Raw genomic sequence first — 23,923 nt, forward strand, 5'->3', positions numbered from 1 at the left:
TTTGCGCGAAGAAGCCGCTTCTTCGACTCTGGGAGCCGGAGAGAGCGGCAGCTTCGCAAAGGTGAAGAAGCAAGCTGTACAACACTGCGATTGTGTGCGCAGCTTGCCAACTGAGAGAAAACAGTACCTGACCACTCTCCTGCAGTTTCCAATCGCATGAAAATTCGATTGGAAGCTGTTTTGCACAACTTTCTTTCTCTTCTTGCAAAACACTCGGCAGACCTCCGTGCAACTTCTAGAACACGATGGGAGATGTTTTCTGTGCTGGCACACTTTCACCTTGCCAGACATAGTGGAAAAAGTTTTTGCTGAGATGTAGACGAGAAGAGACGCTAAAGACGAAGGTACAATGCTCTGCGGAGCTAAGCACCGCTCCCGGGCGACTTTCGGCAGAAGCCGCACTTCGCAGAGCACTGAGAGCGGCACACTGGTCCTTGCGTGAAGAAGCCGCTTCTTCGCCTCCGGGAACCGGAGAGAGCGGCAGCTTCGCAAAGGTGAAGAAGGAAGCTTTACAACACTGCGATTGTGTGCGCAGCTTGTCAACTGATAGAAAACAGTACCTTACCACTCTCCTGCATTTTCCAATCACATGAACATTCAATTGGAAGCTGTTTTGCACAACTTTCTTTCTATTCTTGCAAAACATTTGGAAGACCTCTGTGCAACATCTAGAACACGATGGGAGATGTTTTCTGTGCTGGCACAGTTTGTCCTTGCCAGACATAGTGGAAAAGCTTTTTGCTGAGATGTAGACGAGAAGAGACGCTAAAGACGAAGGTACGATGCTCTGCGGAGCTAAGCGCCCTCCTGGGCGCCTTTCGGCAAAAGCCCCACTCCGCAGAGCACTGTGAGCGGCATAATCGTCTTTGCGCAAAGAAGCCGCCTCTTCGCCTCCGGGAGCCGGAGAGAGCGGCAGCTTCGCAAAGGTGAAGAAGGAAGCTGTACAACACTGCGATTGTGTGCGCAGCTTGCCAACTGATAGAAAACAGTACCTGACCACTCTCCTGCCTTTTCCAATCACATGAACATTCGATTGGAAGCTGTTTTGGACAACTCTGTTTCTCTTCTTGCAAAACACTTGGGAGACCTCCGAGGAATTTCTAGAACACGATGGGAGATGTTTTCTGTGCTGGCACAGTTTCTCCCTGCCAGATATTCTGGAAAAAGTTTTTGCTGAGATGTAGGCGAGAAGAGAGGCTAAAGACGAAGGTACGGTGCTCTGCAGAGCTAAGCACCGCTCCCGGGCGCCTTTCGGCAGAAGCCGCACTCCGCAGAGCACTGTGAGCGGCATAATCGTCTCTGCGCGAAGAAGCCGCTTAATCGCCTCCGGGAACCGGAGAGAGCGGCAGATTCGCAAAGGTGAAGAAGGGAGCTGTACAACACTGCGATTAGGTGCACAGCTTGCAAACTGATAGAAAACAGTACCTTACCACTCTCCTGCATTTTCCAATCGCATGAACATTCGATTGGAAGCTGTTTTGCACAACTTTCTTTCTCTTCTTGCAAAACACTCGGCAGACCTCCGTGCAACTTCTAGAATAAGATGGGAGATGTTTTCTGTGCTGGCACACTTTCACCTTGCCAGACATAGTGGAAAAAGTTTTTGCTAAGATGTAGACGAGGAGAGACGCTAAAGACGAAGGTAAGATGCTCTGGGTAGCTAAGCCCCGCTCCCGGACCTCTTTCGGCAGAAGCCGCACTCCGCAGAGCACTGTGAGCGGCACAATGGTCTTTGCGCGAGGAAGCCGCTTCTTTGCCTCCAGGAGCCTGAGATAGCGGCAGCTTCGCAAAGGTGATGAAACAAGCTGTACAACACTGCGATTGTGTGCGCAGCTTGCCAACTGATAGAAAACAGTACCTTACCACTCTCCCGCCTTTTCCAATCGCATGAGCATTCGATTGGAAGCTCTTTTGCAAAACTTCCCTTCTCTTCTTCAAAACACTCGGCAGACTTCCGTGCCACATCTTGAACACGATGGGAGATGTTTTTTGAGCTGGCACAGTTTCTCCTTGCAGGACATAGTGGAAAAGCTTTTTGCTAAGATGTCGACGAGAAGAGAGGCTAAAGACGAAGGTACAATGCTCTGCGGAGCTAAGCGCCGCTCCCGGGCGCCTTTCGGCAGAAGGCGCACACCACAGAGCACTGTGAGCGGCAGAATCGTCTGTGCGCGAAGAAGCCGCTTCTTCGCCTCCGGGAGCCAGAGATAGCGGCAGCTTCGCAAAGGTGAAGAAGGAAGCTCTACAACACTGCGATTGTGTGCGCAGCATGCCAACTGATAGAAAACAGTACCTTACCACTCTCCTGCCTTTCCAAATCACATGAGCATTCAAATGGAAGCTGTTTTTCGCAACTTTCTTTCTCTACTTGCAAAACACTCAGCAAAAAGCTGAGATGTTGAGGAGAAGAGACGCTAAAGACCAAGGTACGATGCTCTGCCGAGCTAAGCGCCGCTCCCGGGCGCCTTTCGGCCAAAGCCGCACTTCGCAGAGCACTGTGAGCGGCACACTGGTCCTTGCGCGAAGAAGCCGCTTCTTGGCCTCCAGGAGCCGGAGAGAGCGGCAACTTCGCAAAGGTGATGAAACAAGCTGTACAACACTGCGATTGTGTGCGCAGCTTGCCAACTGAGAGAAAACAGTACCTGACCACTCTCCTGCTTTTCCATTCACATGAACATTCGATTGCAAGCTGTTTTGGACAACTTTCTTTCTCTTCTTGCAAAACACTCGGCAGACCTCCGTGCAGCCTCTAGAACACGATGGGAGATGTTTTTTGTGCTGGCAGAGTTTCTCCTTGCCCGACAGAGTGGAAAAGCTTTTTGCTAAGATGTAGACGAGAAGAGAGGCTAAAGACGAAGGTACGGTGCTCTGCAGAGCTGAGCACCGCTCCCGGGCCTCTTTCGGCAGAAGGCGCACACCGCAGAGCACTATGAGCGGCAGAATCGTCTTTGCGCGAAGAAGCAGCTTCTTCGTCTCCGGGAGCCGGAGAGAGCGGCAACTTCGCAAAGGTGATGAAACAAGCTGTACAACACTGCGATTGTGTGCGCAGCTTGCCAACTGAGAGAAAACAGTACCTGACCACTCTCCTGCCTTTTCTATTCACATGAACATTCGATTGGAAGCTGTTTTGGACAACTTTCTTTCTCTTCTTGCAAAACACTCGGCAGACCTCCGTGCAGCCTCTAGAACGCGATGGGAGATGTTTTTTGTGCTGGCACAGTTTCTCCTTGCCAGACAGAGTGGAAAAGCTTTTTGCTAAGATGTAGACGAGAAGAGAGGCTAAAGACGAAGGTACGGTGCTCTGCAGAGCTAAGCACCGCTCCCGGGCCTCTTTCGGCAGAAGGCGCACACCGCAGAGCACTGTGAGCGGCAGAATCGTCTTTGCGCGAAGAAGCAGCTTCTTCATCTCCGGGAGCCGGAGAGAGCGGCAACTTCGCAAAGGTGATGAAACAAGCTGTACAACACTGCGATTGTGTGCGCAGCTTGCCAACTGAGAGAAAACAGTACCTGACCACTCTCCTGCCTTTTCTATTCACATGAACATTCGATTGCAAGCTGTTTTGGACAACTTTCTTTCTCTTCTTGCAAAACACTCGGCAGACCTCCGTGCAGCTTCTAGAACACGATGGGAGATGTTTTTTGTGCTGGCAGAGTTTCTCCTTGCCAGACACAGTGGAAAAGCTTTTTGCTAAGATGTGGACGAGAAGAGAGGCTAAAGACGAAGGTACGGTGCTCTGCAGAGCTAAGCACCGCTCCCGGGCCTCTTTCGGCAGAAGACACACACTGCAGAGCACTGTGAGCGGCAGAATCGTCTTTGCGCGAAGAAGCCGCTTCTTGGCCTCCAGGAGCCGGAGAGAGCGGCAACTTCGCAAAGGTGATGAAACAAGCTGTACAACACTGCGATTGTGTGCGCAGCTTGCCAAGTGAGAGAAAACAGTACCTGACCACTCTCCTGCCTTTTCTATTCACATGAACATTCGATTGCAAGCTGTTTTGGACAACTTTCTTTCTCTTCTTGCAAAACACTAGGCAGACCTCCGTGCAGCGTCTAGAACACGATGGGGGATTTTTTCTGTGCTGGCACAGTTTCTCCTTGCCAGACAGAGTGGAAAAGCTTTTTGCTAAGATGTAGACGAGAAGAGAGGCTAAAGACGAAGGTACGGTGCTCTGCAGAGCTAAGCACCGCTCTCGGGCCTCTTTCAGGAGAAGGCGCACACCGCAGAGCACTGTGAGCGGCAGAATCGTGTTTGCGCGAAGAAGCAGCTTCTTCGTCTCCGGGAGCCGGAGAGAGCGGCAACTTGGCAAAGGTGATGAAACAAGCTGTACAACACTGCGATTGTGTGCGCAGCTTGCCAACTGAGAGAAAACAGTACCTGACCACTCTCCTGCCTTTTCTATTCACATGAACATTCGATTGCAAGCTGTTTTGGACAACTTTCTTTCACTTCTTGCAAAACACTAGACAGAACTCCGTGCAGCTTCTAGAACACGATGGGAGATGTTTTTTGTGCTGGCACAGTTTCTCCTTGCCAGACAGAGTGGAAAAGCTTTTTGCTAAGATGTAAACGAGAAGAGAGGCTAAATACGAAGGTACGGTGCTCTGCAGAGCTAAGCACCGCTCCCGGGCCTCTTTCGGCAGAAGGCGCACACCGCAGAGCACTGTGAGCGGCACAATCGTCTTTGCGCGAAGAAGCAGCTTCTTCGTCTCCGGGAGCCGGAGAGAGCGGCAACTTCGCAAAGGTGATGAAACAAGCTGTACAACACTGCGATTGTGTGCGCAGCTTGCCAACTGAGAGAAAACAGTACCTGACCACTCTCCTGCCTTTTCTATTCACATGAACATTCGATTGCAAGCTGTTTTGGACAACTTTCTTTCTCTTCTTGCAAAACACTCGGCAGACCTCCGTGCAGCTTCTAGAACACGATGGGAGATGTTTTTGTGCTGGCACAGTTTCTCCTTGCCGGACAAAGTGGAAAAGCTTTTTGCTAATATGTAGACGAGAAGAGAGGCTAAAGACGAAGGTACGGTGCTCTGCAGAGCTAAGCACCGCTCCCGGACCCCTTTCGGCAGAAGGCGCACACCGCAGAGCACTGTGAGCGGCAGAATCGTCTTTGCGCGAAGAAGCAGCTTCTTCGTCTCCGGGAGCCGGAGAGAGCGGCAACTTCGCAAAGGTGATGAAACAAGCTGTACAACACTGCGATTGTGTGTGCAGCTTGCCAAGTGAGAGAAAACAGTACGTGACCACTCTCCTGCCTTTTCTATTCACATGAACATTCGATTGGAAGCTGTTTTGGACAACTTTCTTTGTCTTCTTGCAAAACACTCGGCAGACCTCCGTGCAGCTTCTAGAACACGATGGGGGATGTTTTTGTGCTGGCACAGTTTCTCCTTGCCAGACACAGTGGAAAAGCTTTTTGCTAAGATGTAGACGAGAAGAGAGGCTAAAGACGAAGGTACGGTGCTCTGCAGAGCTAAGGACCGCTCCCGGACCTCTTTCGGCAGAAGGCGCACACCGCAGAGCACTGTGAGCGGCAGAATCGTCTTTGCGCGAAGAAGCCGCTTCTTGGCCTCCAGGAGCCGGAGAGAGCGGCAACTTCGCAAAGGTGATGAAACAAGCTGTACAACACTGCGATTGTGTGCGCAGCTTGCCAAGTGAGAGAAAACAGTACCTGACCACTCTCCTGCCTTTTCCAATCACATGAACATTCGATTGGAAGCTGTTTTGCACAACTCTTTTTCTCTTCTTGAAAAACACTTGGGAGACCTCCGAGGAATTTCTAGAACACGATGGGAGATGTTTTCTGTGCTGGCACAGTGTCTCCTTGCCAGACATTCTGGAAAAGCTTTTTGCTGAGATGTAGGCGAGAAGAGAGGCTAAAGACGAAGGTACGGTGCTCTGCAGAGCTAAGCACCGCTCCCGGGCGCCTTTCGGCAGAAGCCGCACACCGCAGAGCACTGTGAGCGGCATAATCGTCTTTGCGCGAAGAAGCCGCTTAATCGCCTCCGGGAACCGGAGAGAGCGGCAGATTCGCAAAGGTGAAGAAGGGAGCTGTACAACACTGCGATTAGGTGCGCAGCTTGCAAACTGATAGAAAACAGTACCTTACCACTCTCCTGCATTTTCCAATCGCATGAATATTCGATTGCAAGCTGTTTTGCACAACTTTCTTTCTCTTCTTGAAAACACTCGGCAGACCTCCGTGCAACTTCTAGAATAAGATGGGAGATGTTTTCTGTGCTGGCAGACTTTCACCTTGCCAGACATAGTGGAAAAAGTTTTTGCTAAGATGTAGACGAGGAGAGACGCTAAAGACGAAGGTAAGATGCTCTGCGTAGCTAAGCCCCGCTCCCGGGCGCCTTTCGGCAGAAGCCGCACTCCGCAGAGCACTGTGAGCGGCACAATGGTCTTTGCGCGAGGAAGCCGCTTCTTCGCCTCCAGGAGCCTGAGATAGCGGCAGCTTCGCAAAGGTGATGGAAGAAGCTGTACAACACTGCGATTGTGTGCGCAGCTTGCCAACTGATAGAAAACAGTACCTTACCACTCTACCGCCTTTTCCAATCGCATGAGCATTCGATTGGAAGCTCTTTTGCAAAACTTCCCTTCTCTTCTTCAAAACACTCGGCAGACTTCCGTGCCACATCTTGAACACGATGGGAGATGATTTTTGAGCTGGCACAGTTTCTACGTGCCAGACATAGTGGAAAAGCTTTTTGCTAAGATGTCGACGAGAAGAGAGGCTAAAGACGAAGGTACAATGCTCTGCGGAGCTAAGCGCCGCTCCCGTGCCTCTTTCGGCAGAACGCGCACACCGCAGAGCACTGTGAGCGGCAGAATCGTCTGTGCGCGAAGAAGCCGCTTCTTCGCCTCCGGGAGCCAGAGAGAGCGGCAGCTTCGCAAAAGTGAAGAAGGAAGCTCTACAACACTGCGATTGTGTGCGCAGCATGCCAACTGATAGAAAACAGTACCTTACCACTCTCCTGCCTTTCCAAATCACATGAGCATTCAAATGGAAGCTGTTTTTCGCAACTTTCTTTCTCTACTTGCAAAACACTCAGCAAAAAGCTGAGATGTTGAGGAGAAGAGACGCTAAAGACCAAGGTACGATGCTCTGCCGAGCTAAGCGCCGCTCCCGTGCGCCTTTCGGCCAAAGCTGCACTTCGCAGAGCACTGTGAGCGGCACACAGGTCCTTGCGCGAAGAAGCCGCTTCATGGCCTCCAGGAGCCGGAGAGAGCGGCAACTTCGCAAAGGTGATGAAACAAACTGTACAACACTGCGATTGTGTGCGCAGCTTGCCAACTGAGAGAAAACAGTACCTGACCACTCTCCTGCCTTTTCTATTCACATGAACATTCGATTGCAAGCTGTTTTGGACAACTTTCTTTCTCTTCTTGCAAAACACTCGGCAGACCTCCGTGCAGCTTCTAGAACACGATGGGAGATGTTTTCTGTGCTGGCACAGTTTCTCCTTGCCAGACAGAGTGGAAAACCTTTTTGCTAAGATGTAGACGAGAAGAGAGGCTAAAGACGAAGGTACGGTGCTCTGCAGAGCTAAGCACCGCTCCCGGGACTCTTTCGGCAGAAGGCGCACACCGCAGAGCACTGTGAGCGGCAGAATCGTCTTTGCGCGAAGAAGCCGCTTCTTGGCCTCCAGGAGCCGGAGGGAGCGGCAACTTGGCAAAGGTGATGAAACAAGCTGTACAACACTGCGATTGTGTGCGCAGCTTGCCAAGTGAGAGAAAACAGTACCTGACCACTCTCCTGCCTTTTCTATTCACATGAACATTCGATTGCAAGCTGTTTTGGACAACTTTCTTTCTCTTCTTGCAAAACACTAGGCAGACCCCCGTGCAGCTTCTAGAACACGATGGGGGATGTTTTTTGTGCTGGCACAGTTTCTCCTTGCCAGACAGAGTGGAAAAGCTTTTTGCTAAGATGTAGACGAGAAGAGAGGCTAAAGACGAAGGTACGGTGCTCTGCAGAGCTAAGCACCGCTCTCGGGCCTCTTTCGGCAGAAGCCGCACACCGCATACCACTGTGAGCGGCAGAATCGTCTTTGCGCGAAGAAGCAGCTTCTTCGTCTCCGGGAGCCGGAGAGAGCGGCAACTTCGCAAAGGTGATGAAACAAGCTGTACAACACTGCGATTGTGTGCGCAGCTTGCCAACTGAGAGAAAACAGTACCTGACCACTCTCCTGCCTTTTCTATTCACATGAACATTCGATTGCAAGCTGTTTTGGACAACTCTCTTTCTCTTCTTGCAAAACACTCGGCAGACCTCCGTGCAGCTTCTAGAACACGATGGGAGATGTTTTCTGTGCTGGCACAGTTTCTCCTTGCCAGACAGAGTGGAAAAGCTTTTTGCTAAGATGTAGACGAGAAGAGAGGCTAAAGACGAAGGTACGGTGCTCTGCAGAGCTAAGCACCGCTCCCGGACCTCTTTCGGCAGAAGGCGCACACCGTAGAGCACTGTGAGAGGCAGAATCGTCTTTGCGCGAAGAAGCAGCTTCTTCGTCTCCGGGAGCCGGAGAGAGCGGCAACTTCGCAAAGGTGATGAAACAAGCTGTACAACACTGCCATTGTGTGCGCAGCTTGCCAAGTGAGAGAAAACAGTACCTGACAACTCTCCTGCCTTTTCTAATCACATAACATTCGATTGGAAGCTGTTTTGGACAATTTCTTTCTCTTCTTGCAAAACACTAGGCAGACCTCCGTGCAGCGTCTAGAACACGATGGGAGATGTTTTTTGTGCTGGCACAGTTTCTCCTTGCCAGACAGAGTGGAAAAGCTTTTTGCTAAGATGTAGACGAGAAGAGAGGCTAAAGACGATGGTACGGTGCTCTGCAGAGCTGAGCACCGCTCCCGGGCCTCTTTCGGCAGAAGCCGCACACCGCAGAGCACTGTGAGCGGCAGAATCGTCCTTGCACGAAGAAGCAGCTTCTTCGTCTCCGGGAGCCGGAGAGAGCGGCAACTTCGCAAAGGTGATGAAACAAGCTATACAACACTGCGATTGTGTGCGCAGCTTGCGAAGAGAGAGAAAACAGTACCTGACCACTCTCCTGCCTTTTCTATTCACATGAACATTCGATTGCAAGCTGTTTTGGACAACTTTGTTTCTCTTCTTGCAAAACACTCGGCAGACCTCCGTGCAGCCTCTAGAACACGATGGGAGATGTTTTCTGTGCTGGCACAGTTTCTCCTTGCCAGACAGAGTGGAAAAGCTTTTTGCTAAGATGTAGACGAGAAGAGAGGCTAAAGACGAAGGTACGGTGCTCTGCAGAGCTAAGCACCGCTCCCGGGCCTCTTTCGGCAGAAGCCGCACACCGCAGAGCACTGTGAGCGGCAGAATCGTCTTTGCGCGAAGAAGCAGCTTCTTCGTCTCCGGGAGCCGGAGAGAGCGGCAACTTGGCAAAGGTGATGAAACAAGCTGTACAACACTGCGATTGTGTGCGCAGCTTGCGAAGAGAGAGAAAACAGTACCTGACCACTCTCCTGCCTTTTCTATTCACATGAACATTCGATTGCAAGCTGTTTTGGACAACTTTCTTTCTCTTCTTGCAAAACACTCGGCAGACCTCCGTGCAGCGTCTAGAACACGATGGGAGATGTTTTTTGTGCTGGCACAGTTTCTCTTTGCCAGACAGAGTGGAAAAGCTTTTTGCTAAGATGTAGACGAGAAGAGAGGCTAAAGACGAAGGTACGGTGCTCTGCAGAGCTAAGCACCGCTCCCGGGACTATTTCGGCAGAAGGCGCACACCGCAGAGCACTGTGAGCGGCAGAATCGTCCTTGCACGAAGAAGCAGCTTCTTCGTCTCCGGGAGCCGGAGAGAGCGGCAACTTCGCAAAGGTGATGAAACAAGCTATACAACACTGCGATTGTGTGCGCATCTTGCCAAATGAGAGAAAACAGTACCTGACCACTCTCCTGCCTTTTCTATTCACATGAACATTCGATTGCAAGCTGTTTTGGACAACTTTGTTTCTCTTCTTGCAAAACACTCGGCAGACCTCCGTGCAGCGTCTAGAACACGATGGGAGATGTTTTCTGTGCTGGCACAGTTTCTCCTTGGCAGACAGAGTGGAAAAGCTTTTTGCTAAGATGTAGACGAAAGAAAGGCTAAAGACGAAGGTACGGTGCTCTGCAGAGCTAAGCACCGCTGCCGGGCCTCTTTCGGCAGAAGCCGCACACCGCAGAGCAGTGTGAGCGGCAGAATCGTCTTTGCGCGAAGAAGCAGCTTCTTCGTCTCCGGGAGCCGGAGAGAGCGGCAACTTCGCAAAAGTGATGAAACAAGCTGTACAACACTGCGATTGTGTGCGCAGCTTGCCAACTGAGAGAAAACAGTACCTGACCACTCTCCTGCCTTTTCCATTCACATGAACATTCGATTGCAAGCTGTTTTGGACAACTTTCTTTCTCTTCTTGCAAAACACTCGCAAGACCTCCGTGCAGTCTCTAGAACACGATGGGAGATGTTTTTTGTGCTGGCACAGTTTCTCCTTGCCAGACAGAGTGGAAAAGCTTTTTGCTAAGATGTAGACGAGAAGAGAGGCTAAAGACGAAGGTACGGTGCTCTGCAGAGCTAAGCACCGCTCCCGGACCTGTTTCGGCAGAAGCCGCACACCGCAGAGCACTGTGAGCGGCAGAATCGTCTTTGCGCGAAGAAGCAGCTTCTTCGTCTCCGGGAGCCGGAGAGAGCGGCAACTTCGCAAAGGTGATGAAACAAGCTGTACAACACTGCGATTGTGTGCGCAGCTTGCCAACTGAGAGAAAACAGTACCTGACCACTCTCCTGCCTTTTCTATTCACATGAACATTCGATTGCAAGCTGTTTTGGACAATTTTCTTTCTCTTCTTGCAAAACACTCGGCAGACCTCCGTGCAGCCTCTAGAACACGATGGGAGATATTTTTTGTTCTGGCACAGTTTCTCCTTGCCAGACAGAGTGGAAAAGCTTTTTGCTAAGATGTAGACGAGAAGAGAGGCTAAAGACGAAGGTACGGTGCTCTGCAGAGCTAAGCACCGCTCCCGGGCCTCTTTCGGCAGAAGGCGCACACCGCAGACCGCTATGAGCGGCAGAATCGTCTTCGCGCGAAGAAGCAGCTTCTTCGTCTCCGGGAGCCGGAGAGAGCGGCAACTTCGCAAAGGTGATGAAACAAGCTTTACAACACTGCGATTGTGTGCGCAGCTTGCCAAGTGAGAGAAAACAGTACCTGACCACTCTCCTGCCTTTTCTATTCACATGAACATTCGATTGCAAGCTGTTTTGGACAACTCTCTTTCACTTCTTACAAAATACTCGGCAGACCTCCGTGCAGCGTCTAGAACACGATGGGAGATGTTTTCTGTGCTGGCACAGTTTCTCCTTGCCAGACAGAGTGGAAAAGCTTTTTGCTAAGATGTAGACGAGAAGAGAGGCTAAAGACGATGGTACGGTGCTCTGCAGAGCTGAGCACCGCTCCCGGGCCTCTTTCGGCAGAAGCCGCACACCGCAGAGCACTGTGAGCGGCAGAATCGTGTTTGCGCGAAGAAGCAGCTTCTTCGTCTCCGGGAGCCGGAGAGAGCGGCAACTTCGCAAAGGTGATGAAACAAGCTGTACAACACTGCGATTGTGTGCGCAGCTTGCCAACTGAGAGAAAACAGTACCTGACCACTCTCCTGCCTTTTCTATTCACATGAACATTCGATTGCAAGCTGTTTTGGACAACTTTGTTTCTCTTCTTGCAAAACACTCGGCAGACCTCCGTGCAGCCTATAGAACACGATGGGAAATGTTTTCTGTGCTGGCACAGTTTCTCCTTGCCAGACAGAGTGGAAAAGCTTTTTGCTAAGATGTAGACGAGAAGAGAGGCTAAAGACGAAGGTACGGTGCTCTGCAGAGCTAAGCACCGCTCCCGGGCCTCTTTCGGCAGAAGCCGCACACCGCAGAGCACTGTGAGCGGCAGAATCGTCTTTGCGCGAAGAAGCAGCTTCTTCGTCTCCGGGAGCCGGAGAGAGCGGCAACTTCGCAAAGGTGATGAAACAAGCTTTACAACACTGCGATTGTGTGCGCAGCTTGCGAAGAGAGAGAAAACAGTACCTGACCACTCTCCTGCCTTTTCTATTCACATGAACATTCGATTGCAAGCTGTTTTGGACAACTTTCTTTCTCTTCTTGCAAAACACTCGGCAGACCTCCGTGCAGCGTCTAGAACACGATGGGAGATGTTTTTTGTGCTGGCACAGTTTCTCTTTGCCAGAGAGAGTGGAAAAGCTTTTTGCTAAGATGTAGACGAGAAGAGAGGCTAAAGACGAAGGTACGGTGCTCTGCAGAGCTAAGCACCGCTCCCGGACCTGTTTCGGCAGAAGCCGCACACCGCAGAGCACTGTGAGCGGCAGAATCGTCTTTGCGCGAAGAAGCAGCTTCTTCGTCTCCGGGAGCCGGAGAGAGCGGCAACTTCGCAAAGGTGATGAAACAAGCTGTACAACACTGCGATTGTGTGCGCAGCTTGCCAACTGAGAGAAAACAGTACCTGACCACTCTCCTGCCTTTTCTATTCACATGAACATTCGATTGCAAGCTGTTTTGGACAATTTTCTTTCTCTTCTTGCAAAACACTCGGCAGACCTCCGTGCAGCCTCTAGAACACGATGGGAGATATTTTTTGTTCTGGCACAGTTTCTCCTTGCCAGACAGAGTGGAAAAGCTTTTTGCTAAGATGTAGACGAGAAGAGAGGCTAAAGACGAAGGTACGGTGCTCTGCAGAGCTAAGCACCGCTGCCGGGCCTCTTTTGGCAGAAGGCGCACACCGCAGACCACTATGAGCGGCAGAATCGTCTTCGCGCGAAGAAGCAGCTTCTTCGTCTCCGGGAGCCGGAGAGAGCGGCAACTTCGCAAAGGTGATGAAACAAGCTGTACAACACTGCGATTGTGTGCGCAGCTTGCCAACTGAGAGAAAACAGTACCTGACCACTCTCCTGCCTTTTCCATTCACATGAACATTCGATTGCAAGCTGTTTTGGACAACTTTCTTTCTCTTCTTGCAAAACACTCGCAAGACCTCCGTGCAGTCTCTAGAACACGATGGGAGATGTTTTTTGTGCTGGCACAGTTTCTCCTTGCCAGACAGAGTGGAAAAGCTTTTTGCTAAGATGTAGACGAGAAGAGAGGCTAAAGACGAAGGTACGGTGCTCTGCAGAGCTAAGCACCGCTCCCGGACCTGTTTCGGCAGAAGCCGCACACCGCAGAGCACTGTGAGCGGCAGAATCGTCTTTGCGCGAAGAAGCAGCTTCTTCGTCTCCGGGAGCCGGAGAGAGCGGCAACTTCGCAAAGGTGATGAAACAAGCTGTACAACACTGCGATTGTGTGCGCAGCTTGCCAACTGAGAGAAAACAGTACCTGACCACTCTCCTGCCTTTTCTATTCACATGAACATTCGATTGCAAGCTGTTTTGGACAATTTTCTTTCTCTTCTTGCAAAACACTCGGCAGACCTCCGTGCAGCCTCTAGAACACGATGGGAGATATTTTTTGTTCTGGCACAGTTTCTCCTTGCCAGACAGAGTGGAAAAGCTTTTTGCTAAGATGTAGACGAGAAGAGAGGCTAAAGACGAAGGTACGGTGCTCTGCAGAGCTAAGCACCGCTCCCGGGCCTCTTTCGGCAGAAGGCGCACACCGCAGACCGCTATGAGCGGCAGAATCGTCTTCGCGCGAAGAAGCAGCTTCTTCGTCTCCGGGAGCCGGAGAGAGCGGCAACTTCGCAAAGGTGATGAAACAAGCTTTACAACACTGCGATTGTGTGCGCAGCTTGCCAAGTGAGAGAAAACAGTACCTGACCACTCTCCTGCCTTTTCTATTCACATGAACATTCGATTGCAAGCTGTTTTGGACAACTCTCTTTCACTTCTTACAAAATACTCGGCAGACCTCCGTGCAGCGTCTAGAACACGATGGGAGATGTTTTCTGTGCTGGCACAGTTTCTCCTTGCCAGACAGAGTGGAAAAGCTTTTTGCTAAGATGTAGACGAGAAGAGAGGCTAAAGACGATGGTACGGTGCTCTGCAGAGCTGAGCACCGCTCCCGGGCCTCTTTCGGCAGAAGCCGCACACCGCAGAGCACTGTGAGCGGCAGAATCGTGTTTGCGCGAAGAAGCAGCTTCTTCGTCTCCGGGAGCCGGAGAGAGCGGCAACTTCGCAAAGGTGATGAAACAAGCTGTACAACACTGCGATTGTGTGCGCAGCTTGCCAACTGAGAGAAAACAGTACCTGACCACTCTCCTGCCTTTTCTATTCACATGAACATTCGATTGCAAGCTGTTTTGGACAACTTTGTTTCTCTTCTTGCAAAACACTCGGCAGACCTCCGTGCAGCCTATAGAACACGATGGGAAATGTTTTCTGTGCTGGCACAGTTTCTCCTTGCCAGACAGAGTGGAAAAGCTTTTTGCTAAGATGTAGACGAGAAGAGAGGCTAAAGACGAAGGTACGGTGCTCTGCAGAGCTAAGCACCGCTCCCGGGCCTCTTTCGGCAGAAGCCGCACACCGCAGAGCACTGTGAGCGGCAGAATCGTCTTTGCGCGAAGAAGCAGCTTCTTCGTCTCCGGGAGCCGGAGAGAGCGGCAACTTCGCAAAGGTGATGAAACAAGCTTTACAACACTGCGATTGTGTGCGCAGCTTGCGAAGAGAGAGAAAACAGTACCTGACCACTCTCCTGCCTTTTCTATTCACATGAACATTCGATTGCAAGCTGTTTTGGACAACTTTCTTTCTCTTCTTGCAAAACACTCGGCAGACCTCCGTGCAGCGTCTAGAACACGATGGGAGATGTTTTTTGTGCTGGCACAGTTTCTCTTTGCCAGAGAGAGTGGAAAAGCTTTTTGCTAAGATGTAGACGAGAAGAGAGGCTAAAGACGAAGGTACGGTGCTCTGCAGAGCTAAGCACCGCTCCCGGGCCTATTTCGGCAGAAGGCGCACACCGCAGAGCACTGTGAGCGGCAGAATCGTCCTTGCACGAAGAAGCAGCTTCTTCGTCTCCGGGAGCCGGAGAGAGCGGCAACTTCGCAAAGGTGATGAAACAAGCTATACAACACTGCGATTGTGTGCGCATCTTGCCAAATGAGAGAAAACAGTACCTGACCACTCTCCTGCCTTTTCCAATCACATGAACATTCGATTGGAAGCTGTTTTGCACAACTCTTTTTCTCTTCTTGAAAAACACTTGGGAGACCTCCGAGGAATTTCTAGAACACGATGGGAGATGTTTTCTGTGCTGGCACAGTGTCTCCTTGCCAGACATTCTGGAAAAGCTTTTTGCTGAGATGTAGGCGAGAAGAGAGGCTAAAGACGAAGGTACGGTGCTCTGCAGAGCTAAGCACCGCTCCCGGGCGCCTTTCGGCAGAAGCCGCACACCGCAGAGCACTGTGAGCGGCATAATCGTCTTTGCGCGAAGAAGCCGCTTAATCGCCTCCGGGAACCGGAGAGAGCGGCAGATTCGCAAAGGTGAAGAAGGGAGCTGTACAACACTGCGATTAGGTGCGCAGCTTGCAAACTGATAGAAAACAGTACCTTACCACTCTCCTGCATTTTCCAATCGCATGAATATTCGATTGCAAGCTGTTTTGCACAACTTTCTTTCTCTTCTTGAAAACACTCGGCAGACCTCCGTGCAACTTCTAGAATAAGATGGGAGATGTTTTCTGTGCTGGCAGACTTTCACCTTGCCAGACATAGTGGAAAAAGTTTTTGCTAAGATGTAGACGAGGAGAGACGCTAAAGACGAAGGTAAGATGCTCTGCGTAGCTAAGCCCCGCTCCCGGGCGCCTTTCGGCAGAAGCCGCACTCCGCAGAGCACTGTGAGCGGCACAATGGTCTTTGCGCGAGGAAGCCGCTTCTTCGCCTCCAGGAGCCTGAGATAGCGGCAGCTTCGCAAAGGTGATGGAAGAAGCTGTACAACACTGCGATTGTGTGCGCAGCTTGCCAACTGATAGAAAACAGTACCTTACCACTCTCCCGCCTTTTCCAATCGCATGAGCATTCGATTGGAAGCTCTTTTGCAAAACTTCCCTTCTCTTCTTCAAAACACTCGGCAGACTTCCGTGCCACATCTTGAACACGATGGGAGATGATTTTTGAGCTGGCACAGTTTCTACGTGCCAGACATAGTGGAAAAGCTTTTTGCTAAGATGTCGACGAGAAGAGAGGCTAAAGACGAAGGTACAATGCTCTGCGGAGCTAAGCGCCGCTCCCGTGCCTCTTTCGGCAGAAGGCGCACACCGCAGAGCACTGTGAGCGGCAGAATCGTCTGTGCGCGAAGAAGCCGCTTCTTCGCCTCCGGGAGCCAGAGAGAGCGGCAGCTTCGCAAAAGTGAAGAAGGAAGCTCTACAACACTGCGATTGTGTGCGCAGCATGCCAACTGATAGAAAACAGTACCTTACCACTCTCCTGCCTTTCCAAATCACATGAGCATTCAAATGGAAGCTGTTTTTCGCAACTTTCTTTCTCTACTTGCAAAACACTCAGCAAAAAGCTGAGATGTTGAGGAGAAGAGACGCTAAAGACCAAGGTACGATGCTCTGCCGAGCTAAGCGCCGCTCCCGTGCGCCTTTCGGCCAAAGCTGCACTTCGCAGAGCACTGTGAGCGGCACACTGGTCCTTGCGCGAAGAAGCCGCTTCTTGGCCTCCAGGAGCCGGAGAGAGCGGCAACTTCGCAAAGGTGATGAAACAAGCTGTACAACACTGCGATTGTGTGCGCAGCTTGCCAACTGAGAGAAAACAGTACCTGACCACTCTCCTGCCTTTTCTATTCACATGAACATTCGATTGCAAGCTGTTTTGGACAACTTTCTTTCTCTTCTTGCAAAACACTCGGCAGACCTCCGTGCAGCTTCTAGAACACGATGGGAGATGTTTTCTGTGCTGGCACAGTTTCTCCTTGCCAGACAGAGTGGAAAACCTTTTTGCTAAGATGTAGACGAGAAGAGAGGCTAAAGACGAAGGTACGGTGCTCTGCAGAGCTAAGCACCGCTCCCGGGACTCTTTCGGCAGAAGGCGCACACCGCAGAGCACTGTGAGCGGCAGAATCGTCTTTGCGCGAAGAAGCCGCTTCTTGGCCTCCAGGAGCCGGAGGGAGCGGCAACTTGGCAAAGGTGATGAAACAAGCTGTACAACACTGCGATTGTGTGCGCAGCTTGCCAAGTGAGAGAAAACAGTACCTGACCACTCTCCTGCCTTTTCTATTCACATGAACATTCGATTGCAAGCTGTTTTGGACAACTTTCTTTCTCTTCTTGCAAAACACTAGGCAGACCCCCGTGCAGCTTCTAGAACACGATGGGGGATGTTTTTTGTGCTGGCACAGTTTCTCCTTGCCAGACAGAGTGGAAAAGCTTTTTGCTAAGATGTAGACGAGAAGAGAGGCTAAAGACGAAGGTACGGTGCTCTGCAGAGCTAAGCACCGCTCCCAGACCTCTTTCGGCAGAAGGCGCACACCGTAGAGCACTGTGAGAGGCAGAATCGTCTTTGCGCGAAGAAGCAGCTTCTTCGTCTCCGGGAGCCGGAGAGAGCGGCAACTTCGCAAAGGTGATGAAACAAGCTGTACAACACTGCCATTGTGTGCGCAGCTTGCCAAGTGAGAGAAAACAGTACCTGACAACTCTCCTGCCTTTTCTAATCACATAACATTCGATTGGAAGCTGTTTTGGACAATTTCTTTCTCTTCTTGCAAAACACTAGGCAGACCTCCGTGCAGCGTCTAGAACACGATGGGAGATGTTTTTTGTGCTGGCACAGTTTCTCCTTGCCAGACAGAGTGGAAAAGCTTTTTGCTAAGATGTAGACGAGAAGAGAGGCTAAAGACGATGGTACGGTGCTCTGCAGAGCTGAGCACCGCTCCCGGGCCTCTTTCGGCAGAAGCCGCACACCGCAGAGCACTGTGAGCGGCAGAATCGTCCTTGCACGAAGAAGCAGCTTCTTCGTCTCCGGGAGCCGGAGAGGGCGGCAACTTGGCAAAGGTGATGAAACAAGCTATACAACACTGCGATTGTGTGCGCAGCTTGCGAAGAGAGAGAAAACAGTACCTGACCACTCTCCTGCCTTTTCTATTCACATGAACATTCGATTGCAAGCTGTTTTGGACAACTTTGTTTCTCTTCTTGCAAAACACTCGGCAGACCTCCGTGCAGCCTCTAGAACACGATGGGAGATGTTTTCTGTGCTGGCACAGTTTCTCCTTGCCAGACAGAGTGGAAAAGCTTTTTGCTAAGATGTAGACGAGAAGAGAGGCTAAAGACGAAGGTACGGTGCTCTGCAGAGCTAAGCACCGCTCCCGGGCCTCTTTCGGCAGAAGCCGCACACCGCAGAGCACTGTGAGCGGCAGAATCGTCTTTGCGCGAAGAAGCAGCTTCTTCGTCTCCGGGAGCCGGAGAGAGCGGCAACTTCGCAAAGGTGATGAAACAAGCTGTACAACACTGCGATTGTGTGCGCAGCTTGCGAAGAGAGAGAAAACAGTACCTGACCACTCTCCTGCCTTTTCTATTCACATGAACATTCGATTGCAAGCTGTTTTGGACAACTTTCTTTCTCTTCTTGCAAAACACTCGGCAGACCTCCGTGCAGCGTCTAGAACACGATGGGAGATGTTTTTTGTGCTGGCACAGTTTCTCTTTGCCAGAGAGAGTGGAAAAGCTTTTTGCTAAGATGTAGACGAGAAGAGAGGCTAAAGACGAAGGTACGGTGCTCTGCAGAGCTAAGCACCGCTCCCGGGACTATTTCGGCAGAAGGCGCACACCGCAGAGCACTGTGAGCGGCAGAATCGTCCTTGCACGAAGAAGCAGCTTCTTCGTCTCCGGGAGCCGGAGAGAGCGGCAACTTGGCAAAGGTGATGAAACAAGCTATACAACACTGCGATTGTGTGCGCATCTTGCCAAATGAGAGAAAACAGTACCTGACCACTCTCCTGCCTTTTCTATTCACATGAACATTCGATTGCAAGCTGTTTTGGACAACTTTCTTTCTCTTCTTGCAAAACACTCGGCAGACCTCCGTGCAGCGTCTAGAACACGATGGGAGATGTTTTCTGTGCTGGCACAGTTTCTCCTTGGCAGACAGAGTGGAAAAGCTTTTTGCTAAGATGTAGACGAAAGAAAGGCTAAAGACGAAGGTACGGTGCTCTGCAGAGCTAAGCACCGCTGCCGGGCCTCTTTCGGCAGAAGCCGCACACCGCAGAGCAGTGTGAGCGGCAGAATCGTCTTTGCGCGAAGAAGCAGCTTCTTCGTCTCCGGGAGCCGGAGAGAGCGGCAACTTCGCAAAAGTGATGAAACAAGCTGTACAACACTGCGATTGTGTGCGCAGCTTGCCAACTGAGAGAAAACAGTACCTGACTACTCTCCTGCCTTTTCCATTCACATGAACATTCGATTGCAAGCTGTTTTGGACAACTTTCTTTCTCTTCTTGCAAAACACTCGCAAGACCTCCGTGCAGCCTCTAGAACACGATGGGAGATGTTTTTTGTGCTGGCACAGTTTCTCCTTGCCAGACAGAGTGGAAAAGCTTTTTGCTAAGATGTAGACGAGAAGAGAGGCTAAAGACGAAGGTACGGTGCTCTGCAGAGCTAAGCACCGCTCCCGGACCTGTTTCGGCAGAAGCCGCACACCGCAGAGCACTGTGAGCGGCAGAATCGTCTTTGCGCGAAGAAGCAGCTTCTTCGTCTCCGGGAGCCGGAGAGAGCGGCAACTTCGCAAAGGTGATGAAACAAGCTGTACAACACTGCGATTGTGTGCGCAGCTTGCCAACTGAGAGAAAACAGTACCTGACCACTCTCCTGCCTTTTCTATTCACATGAACATTCGATTGCAAGCTGTTTTGGACAATTTTCTTTCTCTTCTTGCAAAACACTCGGCAGACCTCCGTGCAGCCTCTAGAACACGATGGGAGATATTTTTTGTTCTGGCACAGTTTCTCCTTGCCAGACAGAGTGGAAAAGCTTTTTGCTAAGATGTAGACGAGAAGAGAGGCTAAAGACGAAGGTACGGTGCTCTGCAGAGCTAAGCACCGCTCCCGGGCCTATTTCGGCAGAAGGCGCACACCGCAGAGCACTGTGAGCGGCAGAATCGTCCTTGCACGAAGAAGCAGCTTCTTCGTCTCCGGGAGCCGGAGAGAGCGGCAACTTCGCAAAGGTGATGAAACAAGCTATACAACACTGCGATTGTGTGCGCATCTTGCCAAATGAGAGAAAACAGTACCTGACCACTCTCCTGCCTTTTCTATTCACATGAACATTCGATTGCAAGCTGTTTTGGACAACTTTGTTTCTCTTCTTGCAAAACACTCGGCAGACCTCCGTGCAGCGTCTAGAACACGATGGGAGATGTTTTCTGTGCTGGCACAGTTTCTCCTTGCCAGACAGAGTGGAAAAGCTTTTTGCTAAGATGTAGACGAGAAGAGAGGCTAAAGACGAAGGTACGGTGCTCTGCAGAGCTAAGCATTGCTCCCGGACCTCTTTCGGCAGAAGGCGCACACCGCAGAGCACTGTGAGCGGCAGAATGGTCTTTGCGCGAAGAAGCAGCTTCTTCGTCTCCGGGAGCCGGAGAGAGCGGCAACTTCGCAAAGGTGATGAAACAAACTGTACAACACTGCGATTGTGTGCGCAGCTTGCCAACTGAGAGAAAACAGTACCTGACCACTCTCCTGCCTTTTCTATTCACATGAACATTTGATTGCAAGCTGTTTTGGACAACTTTCTTTCACTTCTTGCAAAATACTCGGCAGACCTCCGTGCAGCCTCTAGAACACGATGGGAGATGTTTTCTGTGCTGGCACTGTTTCTCCTTGCCAGACAGAGTGGAAAAGCTTTTTGCTAAGATGTAGACGAGAAGAGAGGCTAAAGACGAAGGTACGGTGCTCTGCAGAGCTGAGCACCGCTCCCGGGCCTCTTTCGGCAGAAGGCGCACACCGCAGAGCACTGTGAGCGGCAGAATCGTCCTTGCACGAAGAAGCAGCTTCTTCGTCTCCGGGAGCCGGAGAGAGCGGCAACTTCGCAAAGGTGATGAAACAAGCTATACAACACTGCGATTGTGTGCGCATCTTGCCAAATGAGAGAAAACAGTACCTGACCACTCTCCTGCCTTTTCTATTCACATGAACATTCGATTGCAAGCTGTTTTGGACAACTTTGTTTCTCTTCTTGCAAAACACTCGGCAGACCTCCGTGCAGCGTCTAGAACACGATGGGAGATGTTTTCTGTGCTGGCACAGTTTCTCCTTGGCAGATAGAGTGGAAAAGCTTTTTACTAAGATGTAGACGAAAGAAAGGCTAAAGACGAAGGTACAGTGCTCTGCAGAGCTAAGCACCGCTGCCGGGCCTCTTTCGGCAGAAGCCGCACACCGCAGAGCAGTGTGAGCGGCAGAATCGTCTTTGCGCGAAGAAGCAGCTTCTTCGTCTCCGGGAGCCGGAGAGAGCGGCAACTTCGCAAAATTGATGAAACAAGCTGTACAACACTGCGATTGTGTGCGCAACTTGCCAACTGAGAGAAAACAGTACCTGACCACTCTCCTGCCTTTTCCATTCACATGAACATTCGATTGCAAGCTGTTTTGGACAACTTTCTTTCTCTTCTTGCAAAACACTCGCAAGACCTCCGTGCAGTCTCTAGAACACGATGGGAGATGTTTTTTGTGCTGGCACAGTTTCTCCTTGCCAGACAGAGTGGAAAAGCTTTTTGCTAAGATGTAGACGAGAAGAGAGGCTAAAGACGAAGGTACGGTGCTCTGCAGAGCTAAGCACCGCTCCCGGACCTGTTTCGGCAGAAGCCGCACACCGCAGAGCACTGTGAGCGGCAGAATCGTCTTTGCGCGAAGAAGCAGCTTCTTCGTCTCCGGGAGCCGGAGAGAGCGGCAACTTCGCAAAGGTGATGAAACAAGCTGTACAACACTGCGATTGTGTGCGCAGCTTGCCAACTGAGAGAAAACAGTACCTGACCACTCTCCTGCCTTTTCTATTCACATGAACATTCGATTGCAAGCTGTTTTGGACAATTTTCTTTCTCTTCTTGCAAAACACTCGGCAGACCTCCGTGCAGCCTCTAGAACACGATGGGAGATATTTTTTGTTCTGGCACAGTTTCTCCTTGCCAGACAGAGTGGAAAAGCTTTTTGCTAAGATGTAGACGAGAAGAGAGGCTAAAGACGAAGGTACGGTGCTCTGCAGAGCTAAGCACCGCTGCCGGGCCTCTTTCGGCAGAAGGCGCACACCGCAGACCACTATGAGCGGCAGAATCGTCTTCGCGCGAAGAAGCAGCTTCTTCGTCTCCGGGAGCCGGAGAGAGCGGCAACTTGGCAAAGGTGATGAAACAAGCTTTACAACACTGCGATTGTGTGCGCAGCTTGCCAAGTGAGAGAAAACAGTACCTGACCACTCTCCTGCCTTTTCTATTCACATGAACATTCGATTGCAAGCTGTTTTGGACAACTCTCTTTCACTTCTTACAAAATACTCGGCAGACCTCCGTGCAGCCTCTAGAACACGATGGGAGATATTTTTTGTTCTGGCACAGTTTCTCCTTGCCAGACAGAATGGAAAAGCTTATTGCTAAGATGTAGACGAGAAGAGAGGCTAAAGACGAAGGTACGGTGCTCTGCAGAGCTAAGCACCGCTCCCGGGCCTCTTTCGGCAGAAGCCACACACTGCAGAGCACTGTGAGCGGCAGAATCGTCTTTGCGCAAGGAAGCAGCTTCTTCGTCTCCGGGAGTCGGAGAGAGCGGCAACTTCGCAAAGGTGATGAAACAAGCTGAACAACACTGCGATTGTGTGCGCAGCTTGCCAAGTGAGAGAAAACAGTACCTGACCACTCTCCTGCCTTTTCTATTCACATGAACATTCGATTGCAAGCTGTTTTGGACAACTTTCTTTCTCTTCTTGCAAAACACTCGGCAGACGTCCGTGCAGCCTCTAGAACACGATGGGGGATGTTTTTTGTGCTGGCACAGTTTCTCCTTGCCAGACAGAGTGGAAAAGCTTTTTGCTAAGATGTAGACGAGAAGAGAGGCTAAAGACGAAGGTACGGTGCTCTGCAGAGCTAAGCACCGCTCCCGGGCCTCTTTCGGCAGAAGCCGCACACCGCAGACCACTATGAGCGGCAGAATGGTCTTTGCGCGAAGAAGCAGCTTCTTCGTCTCCGGGAGCCGGAGAGAGCGGCAACTTGGCAAAGGTGATGAAACAAGCTGTACAACACTGCGATTGTGTGCGCAGCTTGCCAAGTGAGAGAAAACAGTACCTGACCACTCTCCTGCCTTTTCTATTCACATGAACATTCGATTGCAAGCTGTTTTTGACAACTTTCTTTCACTTCTTGCAAAATACTCGGCAGACCTCCGTGCAGCCTCTAGAACACGATGGGAGATGTTTTCTGTGCTGGCACAGTTTCTCCTTGCCAGACAGAGTGGAAAAGCTTTTTGCTAAGATGTAGACGAGAAGAGAGGCTAAAGACGAAGGTACGGTGCTCTGCAGAGCTGAGCACCGCTCCCGGGCCTCTTTCGGCAGAAGGCGCACACCGCAGACCACTATGAGCGGCAGAATCGTCTTTGCGCGAAGAAGCAGCTTCTTCGTCTCCGGGAGCCGGAGAGAGCGGCAACTTGGCAAAGGTGATGAAACAAGCTGTACAACACTGCGATTGTGTGCGCAGCTTGCCAAGTGAGAGAAAACAGTACCTGACCACTCTCCTGCCTTTTCTATTCACATGAACATTCGATTGCAAGCAGTTTTGGACAACTTTCTTTCTCTTCTTGCAAAACACTCGGCAGACCTCCGTGCAGCCTCTAGAACAAGATGGGAGATGTTTTTTGTGCTGGCACAGTTTCTCCTTGCCAGACAGATTGGAAAAGCTTTTTGCTAAGATGTAGACGAGAAGAGAGGCTAAAGACGAAGGTACGGTGCTCTGCAGAGCTGAGCACCGCTCC

The sequence above is a fragment of the Melozone crissalis genome, unplaced genomic scaffold (assembly GCF_028551555.1).
Source record: "Melozone crissalis strain CALT ecotype California unplaced genomic scaffold, PUWL_Pcris_2 ptg000006l_1, whole genome shotgun sequence".
Taxonomy (NCBI): domain Eukaryota; kingdom Metazoa; phylum Chordata; class Aves; order Passeriformes; family Passerellidae; genus Melozone; species Melozone crissalis.